This window comes from Nyctereutes procyonoides, unplaced genomic scaffold (assembly GCF_905146905.1).
Source record: "Nyctereutes procyonoides isolate TBG_1078 unplaced genomic scaffold, NYPRO_anot_genome, whole genome shotgun sequence".
Lineage (NCBI taxonomy): Eukaryota > Metazoa > Chordata > Mammalia > Carnivora > Canidae > Nyctereutes > Nyctereutes procyonoides.
The window spans coordinates 15191075-15203005 of record NW_026575122.1 but is presented as its reverse complement, the minus strand read 5'-3'; positions in this window follow the sequence as shown (position 1 = coordinate 15203005).

Sequence of the window (11931 nt, the reverse complement as noted above, 5' to 3'; positions counted from 1 at the left end):
CAGCCGCCGCCCGCGCGCCGCTCGCCGCGAAGACTCGGAGCGACATTTCCACCGGGATGCCCCGGCAGCTGCCGCCGCTTGGCGGAGGACGGGAGGGGGAGCGTGTCCACGAGGAAAGGGGACGGTTCCTTGCCTCGCAGCTGCCGCCGCGCCAGGCCTCCCCCACGTTCTGAGGGAGGGAGGATTCCTGAGACGGCCGCTCCGAGCAGCGTGGAGGCGGGGCTCATTTTGCCTGCAGCTCTCAGGGGTTTTTTCCTCTCGTAATTTTCCAATGTGAAAGTTAGGTTCGCCTCATTCTCAGATTAGTTTAAGAGATAAATTACGTTAGGAGTGAAACCAGCACAGGTCATCGTGATGTGGCCTTCCCCTCCACCCCCACTGTTAACAGTCGTCTTCCTGGTGCCTTAGTGAAAAGCAAATACCGTTAAAGAACGTGGTTTTTCACCCTTAGGTGCTCTTTGAAGTCGTAAGGCCTTAAAAAATAATAATGTTTGATATACTTGCCGTTCCCTAAAATGAAGGTGAGGCAAAAAAAAGTGAGGTCAAATTAAGTTAGGATGTACCATGGAGGAGCCAGAGAAAAATCTATATGTTGGTTTGAGTGGCGAAATAATTGCCTAGAGAAAGGGTTGTTTGAGATGGGCTTGAAAAGGAAACTGAATTTCAAGCTATCTCGTGGAAATTTGGAGGGGGGGGGAGGTAAACGAGAAAAGACACGGAGCATTGGGGTACCTTCTTCAGAAAAGCGGTACACCTTTTAGAAACACCAAGATGAATTCACCTGCACCAAATCGCATATCATTGCAAATGTTTGTTAGATACTTGTTTTGCACAGGTAGATTTAAATACTCCCAAAGATGAAGCAGACATTTTTCTCATCCGAATTGGTGATTCATGTATTACCGGGGTAAGAGGCAAGCCACATCAATGGCTTGGCTTTCTTTAAGTCCCTGAAAAACTAAACACCTCAGATTTATATTTCAGATTCTCTTTTAAGATTTTATTTATTTGACAGAGAGGCACAAGCAGGGGGAGTGGCAGGCAGAGGGGGAGGAAGAAGCAGGCTCCCCACTGAGCAAGGAGTACCAGGCTTGATCCCAGGACCCCAGGATCATGACCTGAGCCCAAGGCAGGTGCCCCTACATTTCAGATTGTTAAATGAATAAGTCTGGAATAAGAGGGAGTAGGGTGTGCCTGACATAGAGGGACAACTTTCAGTTGACCTTTAACACATCTGTAGGGAAGGAGACAGGCACTTTTGAGGTAGAGAGGCATTAATAAAAGGCTAATAATAGCATTTTTGCCTCCCCAGATTTGTGCAGATAGTCTTACCTTGAGTATGTTAATATATCTTGATAATTGCTAGTAAAGTATTTGCTAAATAAATAAATGTCTGCCATTGAAAAGGAGCAGATGACAATGAGCATGTCCTAAACACAGTGTTGTCACAATTATTCAATATAAATGACGGGCTGGGGCATCTGAGTGGCTCAGTTGGTTAAGCATCTGCCTTCGACTCAAGTCATGCTCCCAGGGTCCTGGAATTGAGCCCCACATTGGGCTCCCTGCTCAGCAGGGAGTCTGCTTCTCCCTCTCCCATCCTCCCTGCTTAATGCTTGCTCACTCTCTGTCAAATAAATAAAAGCTTAAAAAAATAATTTTAGATAAATAAGTAAATGACTAGGGCTAAGTTTTGTATCTGTCATGGATTTGCCAGCTCTCTGTTAACACTACTGGTGAAACAAAAGAGGACATAAGACAATTACCCGAATATTCCCAAAAAAAATTGTCAACTACTTTTTACAGTTTCTCAGATTTATACAGCCTCTTGCTTTACTTTGCCCCGGTTACAGTAAAATACGTGGCAAAAATTGGGGATTCAAAAGAAAGCACATGGAAGGTAGAAGAGGGAACTTCATTTCTAGCCACAGAATACAATAGCTGTGGATTATTGTTTAGGTCTAAAGAATAGAATCAGTGTTTCAGGGTGAACTATCTGTCCATCATTTATTAAGCTCCTTCATGGCACAATCTTGAACATTGTAGGTACTCAGTATATATCATTTGGATTGAGTTAAAACTCTTTTAAGATACTTGCTTTAATTTTTTCTGACTTGGAAGCTCTTGCTTGAATCTATACAACTACTACCAGTTAGAGGGGGCAGGATCTTGGCATCAATGGCTATCTTAATATGGAAAGCAGTTTTACCATTTGTTAAAATTTGTTTATATTTTTGGTACTATCATGGATGTTTTCTAGTCAAAAGCTTTCATAGAAACTATCAGCAGGTGAGTTTACAGTATTGCATTACTCGTAACCCTATATTACATGCTCAAATGCTACACAAAAAGGAAGAAAGGGGGGAAACGATTACCTCCTATAAAGCCAGGCTCAAGTTTTTTTAATCACTATCCTAGTTTGTATTTCTCAGACATTACCATCTTGACAGAATTAAGGAGTAAAATTTTTCATAATTTTACTTGCCTTCAGCATATGTAAAAAACCATAGCAGGGGAAAGAAGAAGGGAAAAAAAAAAAAAAACAGTACATGCAGAACAGGAAGCCTGTGCATAACTCAGAGGAACCCAAGCAAAGAGAATGTAATTTCATAGTGAAATCAAGAAGATTATTGATCTATAAACCCTTACCTATATACAAAGAAAATTTTCTTTCTGCCAGAAAAAAACACCCAACCTACCCAATTGTAACTTATTGGCATTTTGCTTGAGTATACATGAGATAATTTAGGGGAAAGGTACCACCCACATGATTTGCTAGGAGCCTGGATGTGTATTTCTGGATTTGGAGTTTTCTTCAAATTGTTGCTCCTTATAGCTTATGGTAGTATAGGCTGGAAATAGATGGTCCTGGCTTGCAGCACCCTTCTTGTGAGAAAATGATACATTCATTAAATCTTACTAATGTTAGGTAAAACTTTTATGTCAGTAGTCTTTATTAACAATATATCTACTGGGCATTAGGCTCTGGGAACAATTAAAATTTAAAAGGAAAATACATTTTCCTTTAAAATGTGTCACCCACTCTAATAGAAACTCAAAAGTTTAAGATTAAAAGTTTATATGTTTAATATCTAGAAATTCAAAATGACCCACATCAACTTATTACATATAGGGAATTTTTAAGTTCTTTTTTCCCTTGTATATGTCACACAAGAGGTAGAGGCTTCGTAGAGGGCAACTCTACTTTCAGCAAGTGTGCTAACCAAGATCTACTTTTATGTCATGAGAGTGAGCCATCTTGGATATTCCAGCCAGGTTGAATCCTCAGATGACTGCAGCACTGCCAACAGCACATGGTATAAAACAGCACAGCTGGATCCAGTTAACCCATACAGAAATTATTAAAAATAATAAGTACTTGTCAATTTAAGACACTGAGTTTTGGGAGTGTTTGTTACATAGCAATAGATAGAACAAAAACATCAATTAAAAACATTCTGTAGTTTTGGGTTACTCTCCTGACCATATTACTTTTTTCTGTCCGGAGTATAAACTTTTAAAAATATTCCAACCTGGTCACATCTATATTGTCATTTAGAGTTCCATATCTTAAAGAGGATACTAGCACTGTATTTAGCCAGAGATCCTCAAGGGAGAGAGGAATTGTGTGGTATCACATTTGGAGTTATAAGGTCCTCAGGAAATTTTCCGGGAGTTTTCTCTTTTTTGCTGAGAAGAGCTAGATTTAATTTTATTAAAGAAAGCATCCATTTCCTTACAGATGCTCCAAATTATTTTCTTTGTTGAGAAATGTGCCACCGCATGGGTAAGCAAATATCTATTAAAAATACAGAGGAGGGGTGCCTGGTGGTTCAGTGTGTTAAGCATCTGTCTGCCTCTTTAATTTTTTTTTTTTTAGATTTTATTTATTTATTCATGAGGGACACACACACAAAGAGAAAGAGGCAGAGACACAAGCAGAGGGAGAAGCAAGCTCCGTGCAGGAAGCCAGACATAGGACTCGATCCAGGGCTCTAGGATCACACACTGGGGCAAAGGTGGCACTAAACCACTGAGCCACCCAGGCTGCCCAAGCATCTGCCTTCTATGCAGGTCATGATCCCAGGGGCCTGAGATGGAGCCTTGCATGGGGCTCCCTGCTCAATGCGGAGTATGCTTCTCCCTCTCCAACTGCCCCTCCCCCTGCTCATGCTCCCTCACGCGTGCTCGCTCTCTCTCTCTCTCTCTCTCTCTCTGTAATGAATAAATAAAATATTTTTAAAAATTAAATAAAATACAGGGGGGGAAAGTTTCAAGTCCACTAATAACCAAAGAAAATGTAAATTAATATCAAGAGAATATTTTTTACCTCTCTCATTGCAAATATTTATAGTACCCAGTGTTGGCAAAGGGGAAATGTGTACCCTCATTTACTGCACATGTATAACAACTTAGAAATGTATCTAATACAAAAAGAACAGTTGGTTAAATAAATTCTGGTTCTTCCATGCAATGGAATTCTTTGCAGCCATTAAAAATGGCATTGGAAATAGTTAATATACAGAATATTTTAATGATACATTAAGTCAAGGGACTCTACCTTTTTTGAGTCATATACCACTGATAATGTGGTACTGATTAGGACCAAAAGATATTTAAGGCAAGAAGAAATTCACTCACAGAAATTAAGATCATTCAAAAAAAAAAAAAAAACGTGTATGTAGTGATCCTACATATTAAGCACCACATTAGATGTTTAGGTAAAAGAAAAATCTAGTCCCTGTCTTGGGAACTCACAGTCTAGTCATTGGGACAGACATTACAATGCAGTATGTTAAAACCTATGAAAGCCTAAAAGAAAGATTTTCAAGAAAAAGGTGGTATCAGAGCTGAATATTAAAGAATAAATAGGAATAAGCCAGATGAAAAAGTCAGAGAAGGTTATTCCACAATATGGAAAGTCTCCAGAATGGTTGGACATTTTGGACTGAGAAAACAACTGACTCCAACTGTGACTCTTAAATCATTAGATTTTTCTTCAAAATAGAGCTATAGAGCAGTAATAAGGTTGCTCTGTAAATAAATATCGAAAAACTCATCCTACCACCCACACTTTGATTACATCTCTTTATATGTACTCTTTATGTATGAGGAATCCAAATGTGGGTAAATCATGTCCCATGACGTTAGATGATATTATGATTGTCTGAAATGTCATTATAGTGTTTATTGTCCCTGCACAAAGGGAGAAATGGAATTGGCTCTGTGCTTACATGATAGGCAGCAGAAGGGCAAGTGAATAGATTATGATCCGTCCTTGGCTTTACTTTGAATGAAAATAGGTTAGCATGACCAAGACTCCCATGCCTAAATTATAATTGTTATAGGAAAATGGTTAAGTCTAGGAAAAGCAAGTAGATTGTTAATAAGAAGTTGAACTAGAGAGGTGGAGTGGACCAAAGTAAACCGGGCTAAAGACTGGGCTTTGCCATGAAGGGAACTTATTGCCTTCAGAAGATTTCATATGATAAACTAATAGGATTTCACTAGCCTCTTAAAATCACTAGCAGCTAGCTACCCAACTGATTTCATATTTGCTAGGGTGGAATCATCCATTGTCAGCATTGGTGGAATGCAGTTTTTATATTACTTTAAATAATTTGCATTTATAAAGGCGCAACATTGTACGAAATAACAAGATGATTAATACATTCATTGAAGGAATGTACATCATTTTAGGCATTTTCCTCAAAATATTGAGAAACTTAAGATGTCTAAGATTATCTCTCCATAGATATCATACTGATGGAAGCTTATAAATACTATTTAGCCATTAAGCAAATACTTGAAATATATTTGGAAGGTTGATGTTCCTGAGTGTGGCACACACTTCTAGGAAAATACGTTGCTACCAGTAACTACACAAAAAAATTGGACCCCTATCTTACAGCACTCACAAAAATTAAACCGATTAGACATAAACATAAGACCTGATACTATAAAATGCCTAGAAGAAAGCATAGAGGAAGCTCCTTGACATTGATCTTGGTGATGTTTTTTTGCATACGACACCAAAAGCACAAGCAGCAAAAGTAAAAATCAACATGTGGGACAACATCAAACTAAAATCTTCCTTATGCACGCACACAAAATCAATAAAACGAATAAACAATGCTGAAGAATGGGAGAAAATATTTGTAAACCATATATTAGATAAGAAGATAATATCCAAAATATATAAAGAACTCATATAGCTCAAAAACAACAACAAAAATCTGATTTAAAAATGAGCAAACTGGGCAGCCCGGGTGATTCCGCGGTTTAGCGCCCTCTTCAGGGCCTGATCCTGGAGACCTGAGATCGAGTTCCACATCGGGATCCCTGCATGGAACCTACTTCTCCCCCTGCCTGTGTCTCTGCCCCCCACCTCTGTCTCTCACGAATAAATAAATAAATAAATAATTTTTTTAAAAACCCTTTAAAAAATAAATAAAAATGAGCAAACTAAATAGACATTTTCCCAAAGAAGACATCAAAATGGCCAAAAGGTGGGGGGTGGGGGGGGGCTGGCTGGTTCAGTCAAAAAAGCTTGTGACTCTTAATCTCAGGGTTGTGAGTCAAGCCCCACATTAGGTGTAGACATTACTTAAACTCTTTTTTTTAAAGCCAATAAATACATTAAAAAATGCTCAATATCATTAATCATCAAAGAAATGCAAATCAAAACCACCTGACACCAATTAGTATGACTATTCTCAAGAAGCCAAAGATAACAAGTGTTACTGAGGATGTGGAGAAAAGGGAACCCTTGTACCCTGTTGGCGGGAATGCAAACCAGAGCAGCCACTTTAGAAAACCATATGGAGGGATCCCTGGGTGGCGCAGCAGTTTGGCGCCTGTCTTTGGCCCGGGGTGCGATCCTGGAGACCCGGGATCGAATCCCACATGGGGCTCCCGGTGCATGGAGCCTGCTTCTCCCTCTGCCTCTCTCTCTCTCTCTCTCTCTCTCTCTCTCTCTCTCTCTCTCTCTAACTAAATAAAAAAAAAAACCATATGGAGGCTCCTTAAAAAATTAAAAATAGAACAACCATATAATCCAGCAATTCCACTTATAGGTATATATCCAAAGGAAATGAAAACAGTATCAACGAGATATCTGCACTTTCATTTTTACCAAGATAGCAAAGTGTGCAAAGACGTTAAGGTGAAAAACAGCATGGATTCCAAAGCCTGTGGGACATCAAGGGGAGATGTCCAGTGATCATTTGCAAGTGTAGTTGTAGATAGAAATATGGCATCATTCACTAGAATAAGAAAGATCACCAAGCAGAGTGTGTAAAGTTGGAAGGAGAAAATACTACAGACTATGGGGCTTGTGGTAGGCAGTCGAATATCCTCTCAATGGTGTCTGAATCCTAACCCCTGGGACCTGTGACTGTATTGCCTCACATGAAAAAAAGGACTTTGCATCGGGACACCTGGGTAGCTCAGCGGTTAAGTGTCTGCCTTCAGCTCAGGGCATGGTCCTGGAGTACCAGGATTGAGTCCTGCATCGGGCTCCCTGCATGGAGCCTGCTTCTCCCTCTGCCTGTGTCTCTGCCTTTCACTCTCTGTGCCTCTCATGAATAAATAAATAAAATCTTTTTTAAAAAAAGGGAGGGGAGGGGGATTTGCAGATGATTAAGTTAGGGGTCCTTGTAAGTGAAAGGGGGAAACAAAGGTTAGAGTCAGTGAGAGGTTTGAAGACACTAGACTGATGTCTTTGAACACAGAGGAAGGGGGCCACAGGCCAAGGAATTCAGGCAACTTTTAGAGGCTGGAAAAGGTAAGAAAACAGATTCTCACCTGCAATCTCCAGAAGAATGCAGCCCTGCCAATATTTTGATTTTTATCCCAGTGAAACCCATTTTGGACCTCTGACCCCTGAACTGTAAGATAATAAATCTGTGTTGTTTTAAACCACATTTTTAAAAAAGAGGGTGGAAGGGCACCTGGCTGGCTCAGTCAGAAAAGTATGCAACTGTTGATCTTGGGGTGACAAGTTTAAGTCCCACATTGGATATAGAGATTACTTTAAAAATAATAAAAATCTTAAAAAAAAAAAAAAAGGGAAGGAGGTTCCCTGGGTAGAGCTCAGTCAGTTAAGTGACTGACTCTTGGTTTCATCTCAGGTCATGATCTCAAGGGCATGAGATCGAGCTCCCCCGTTGGCTCCACACTCAGTGCTGAGTCTGAAGTTTCTTCCTCTCCTGCCCTCCTCCATTGTGTGCTGGCACTCCCACACTCTCTCAGTCTCTCTCACAAATAAATAAATCTTTTTAAAAAGGCGTGATAGGAATATGTAGACTTCTAGGAGCTGTAAGTCTGCTTCTCCCTCTCTCTCTGCCCCTGCTCATGTGCTTTCTCTCGCTCACTCTCTCTCTCAAATAAATAAATAAAATCTTTTAAAAAGTAAATTATTTGAGAGGTGGAAGGGGAAGAAAGAGAGAATATCCACTAGATGACCTGCTTGATCCCGTGACCCTGACATCATGACCTCAGTGAAACCAGAGGTTGGACACTCAACCAGCTGAGCCACCCAGGCACCCCAACCTTGGCCATGTTTTAGAATCACTTCAAACCTTTTATAAATCCCAATGCCCAGGCCAATTAAATCAGAATCTTGATTAGGACCCAGACATCAGCATTTTTTGCAGTTTCCTAGGTAATTCCAATGTGAAGCCAAAGTTTATAGCCACTAAACTAACTTATTTCTTACTTCATAATACTCCTTTGATGAAATATAGTTTGATGTTATTTAAAATAACTTATATGAAGATTTTTATTATCACTCATTTAGATTATTTCTGTTTCGAAAGCAATGGTCTTATAAATCAGAAGGGAGAAGAATTGAGAGTTCTGTGTAAAGAAAGTAACATTTGCTAGATTTCATGTTAAAAGCAACACAGAAACAGTGCCAACTTCAAAATAGTTTTTTTTTCTTTTTTAAGATTTTATTTTTAAGCAATCTCTACAACCAATGTGGGCCTCAGACTCACAACCCTGATAACAAGAGCTGAATACTCCACTGACTGAACCAGCTATAGTCTATTTCTAAAGCAAAATGTGGTTAAGTAAATAAAAAATTACCACTTAGGAAAATGTACTCTAATTTCCAGGATCTAAATAAGATTGCTGGAAGTTCTATAATTTGCAGCTATGGAAGAAATAACTGGAGGAAATTATGTTATATAAAAAAAATTAGAAATCTTTATTCTTCTGCTAAACCCAACTTCTCTTAATGGAAGACTGTTAGACAGTTTAGCTTTGTGTTTAAGCTTTAGAAGAACAAAACGTGTTTTGCTTATATCAATTTTAACCAGTTGAGAAAAATATAATACAGAAAGTAGCACATAGCAGTGCTGATCTAGTTCCATGAGTCATAGCTGTAGAAGCTTAGAAGGCAAAAAAAAAAAAAAAATGCACAGCAGCTATTCAATGAATTGAAGGCCTGGAAAAATGAGGTAAGACTAACTTAAGTATAAACTAGTTTGGTAAGCCACCCCAGACTACAATGCATATTTCAGCATTCTGTTTTATTATTTACAGATGGGTGAGAATTAAGAATAGAACATAATTTTCCTTTTTTTCAGTTCTCCCTCAATTGTTAACCAAGGTGATGATGCACAAAGTGAACAGAACAAATGAGCAAATATATTTTTTTTAGGTTCACAAATATTCGACTCTTAGGAAACCAAAGTGAATGCATTTTTTGGTACCATTAAGTTAATTCTGAATGGTGATAACTCAGACAAGCTAGGTAAATCTTAACTTTTCAGTTAAAAAAAGAAAAGAAAGACCAGAGCCACATCTTCTGAATTTTCAATTTCAAAATCAGAGATTAGAATGACTGGATGTGTGTGAAGAATGGAAGGAGGGCAAGCAAAGATAAAAGCAAAAGATCATTTAGGATAAACAAATAGCCTAAGCAAAATGGAGCCTGAAAAGGGAAAGAAAAAGACTCAAGCAATATTTTGAAAATAGAACCAACAGGATTTGCCGATATACTGTATGTGAAGGGTAAAGATGAAGAGAAGGGAGCAATAAAAAATGCCATTTGGATTTTGGACTTGACCAATCGACGGATATGCTATTAACTGGAGTGGAATAAACTGGCGTTGAGCTAGAGGAAGAGTTACCAGTGACGTCAAGGATTTACTTCACTCGTTTGCTAATGGCTGGGCTCCTGAAGGCAGTTTTTTATGTTTTTTAATAAAAGATTTTATTCATTTATTCATGTGAGACATAGAGAGGCAGAGACATGAGCAGAGAAGCAGGCTCCATGCAGGGAACCCGACGTGGGACTGGATCCCGGGACTCCAGGATCACGCCAGAGCCAAAGGCAGGTGCTTAACCACTGAGCCACCCAGGCATCCCTCCCAAAGGCATTTTAATGTGGATATATATATTTTTTTCCTCCAAAATGGGTGGTGAAGAGGAGGTGAGGAGAGGAGAAGGAACCAGCAAAGCAGGTTGAAAAGGGGAAGGCCAATAAAGTAGATGGAAAATAGGAGCAGTCACTGAAGCCAAGGGAGGAAAGCAATTCAAGAAGGAGGAAAATGATTACGATATGATTGTGCTTACTCATGACCCCAGTTAATATGATATCAGCTAATGGAAAATTATGAGACATATCTGCACTGGTGGCTACACCTATGAAAGAACATGCCTTGTGTCACAGCAACATTCAATATGTGCAGCTCTCCCCACCCTTCTTTCCCCACAAAGTTTCCGTTATGATAAAATTGATGATGGTAATCCTCTTACTAATTTCTGGCTTCTATGTGAAATAATATCGAAGGGTCTTACAGATTTTAAAAAGTAATGCGTGTTAATTGTAGAAAGCTTGGAAAATGTAGAAAAGTTCAAACATGGAAAAAAATACCATAATTGCAACACCTAGAGATATCATCTCTAACGCTTGGTGTAGATAAGTATTCCAACTAAATAAATGTATATTACGAAATCGAGCTGATGTTAAACATAGTGCTTGTAACCTGCCTTTTTTTTTCACTTAGAAATATATTATTTACATTTTTAATGTCATCAAATAGTCTTTTAAGCATTGCTTTGCTGTATTTTTTTTAAAAGATTTTATTTATTTATTCATGAGAGACACAGAGAGAGAGGCAGAGACACAGGCAAAGGGAGAAGCAGGCTCCATGCAGAAGCCCGACGTGGGACTCGATCCCGGGTCTCGCCTTGGGCTAAAGGCAGGCGCTAAACCACTGAGCCACCCTGGCTGCCTAAGCATTGCTTTATTAACTGTTATTATTGACTAGACTATAATTTAACCAATCTCCTATTGTTTAAATTCAAATTGTTTCCACTGTTTTGCTATTATAAACGTGGTAAAATGGCTACTGGTTAACAGTATAGACTTTGACACCTAACACATCTGGTTTAGGGGCACCTGGGTGGCTCAGTCCTTTAAGTGCCTGCCTTCTGCTCAGGTCCTGGGATGAGACCCCACATAGGGCTCCCAGCCCAACAGAGAGTCTGCTTCTCCCTCTGCCCTCCCGCCTGCTCCTACGCTTGCTCAGTCTGTCTCTCTCTTGCTTTCTCTCTCTCTTTCTCTCTTGAATAGATAAATAAAAGCTCTAATACATCTGGTTTAAATTCTATTTCCATAGCTTACTGGCTGTGTGTTCTTGAGAAATTATTGAATGAATTAGTTAAGTTTCAGTTTCCTCATCTATAAAGTGACTATACTAATAGTACCTATTTTAAGGATTACAGGTACTTAGCATGTTACCCCCAAAGCAATTAATGCTTCATAAATGTAAATTATTACAATAATTATAGCATATGTTGTTAAATTACTATCTTTTAAGTTTTTTGAAAAAAAAATTATGAAAGCTTTCCTGATCAATTTTTTTTTAAGATTTTACTTATTTGAGAGAGAGCACATGAGCAGGGGGAAGAGCAGAG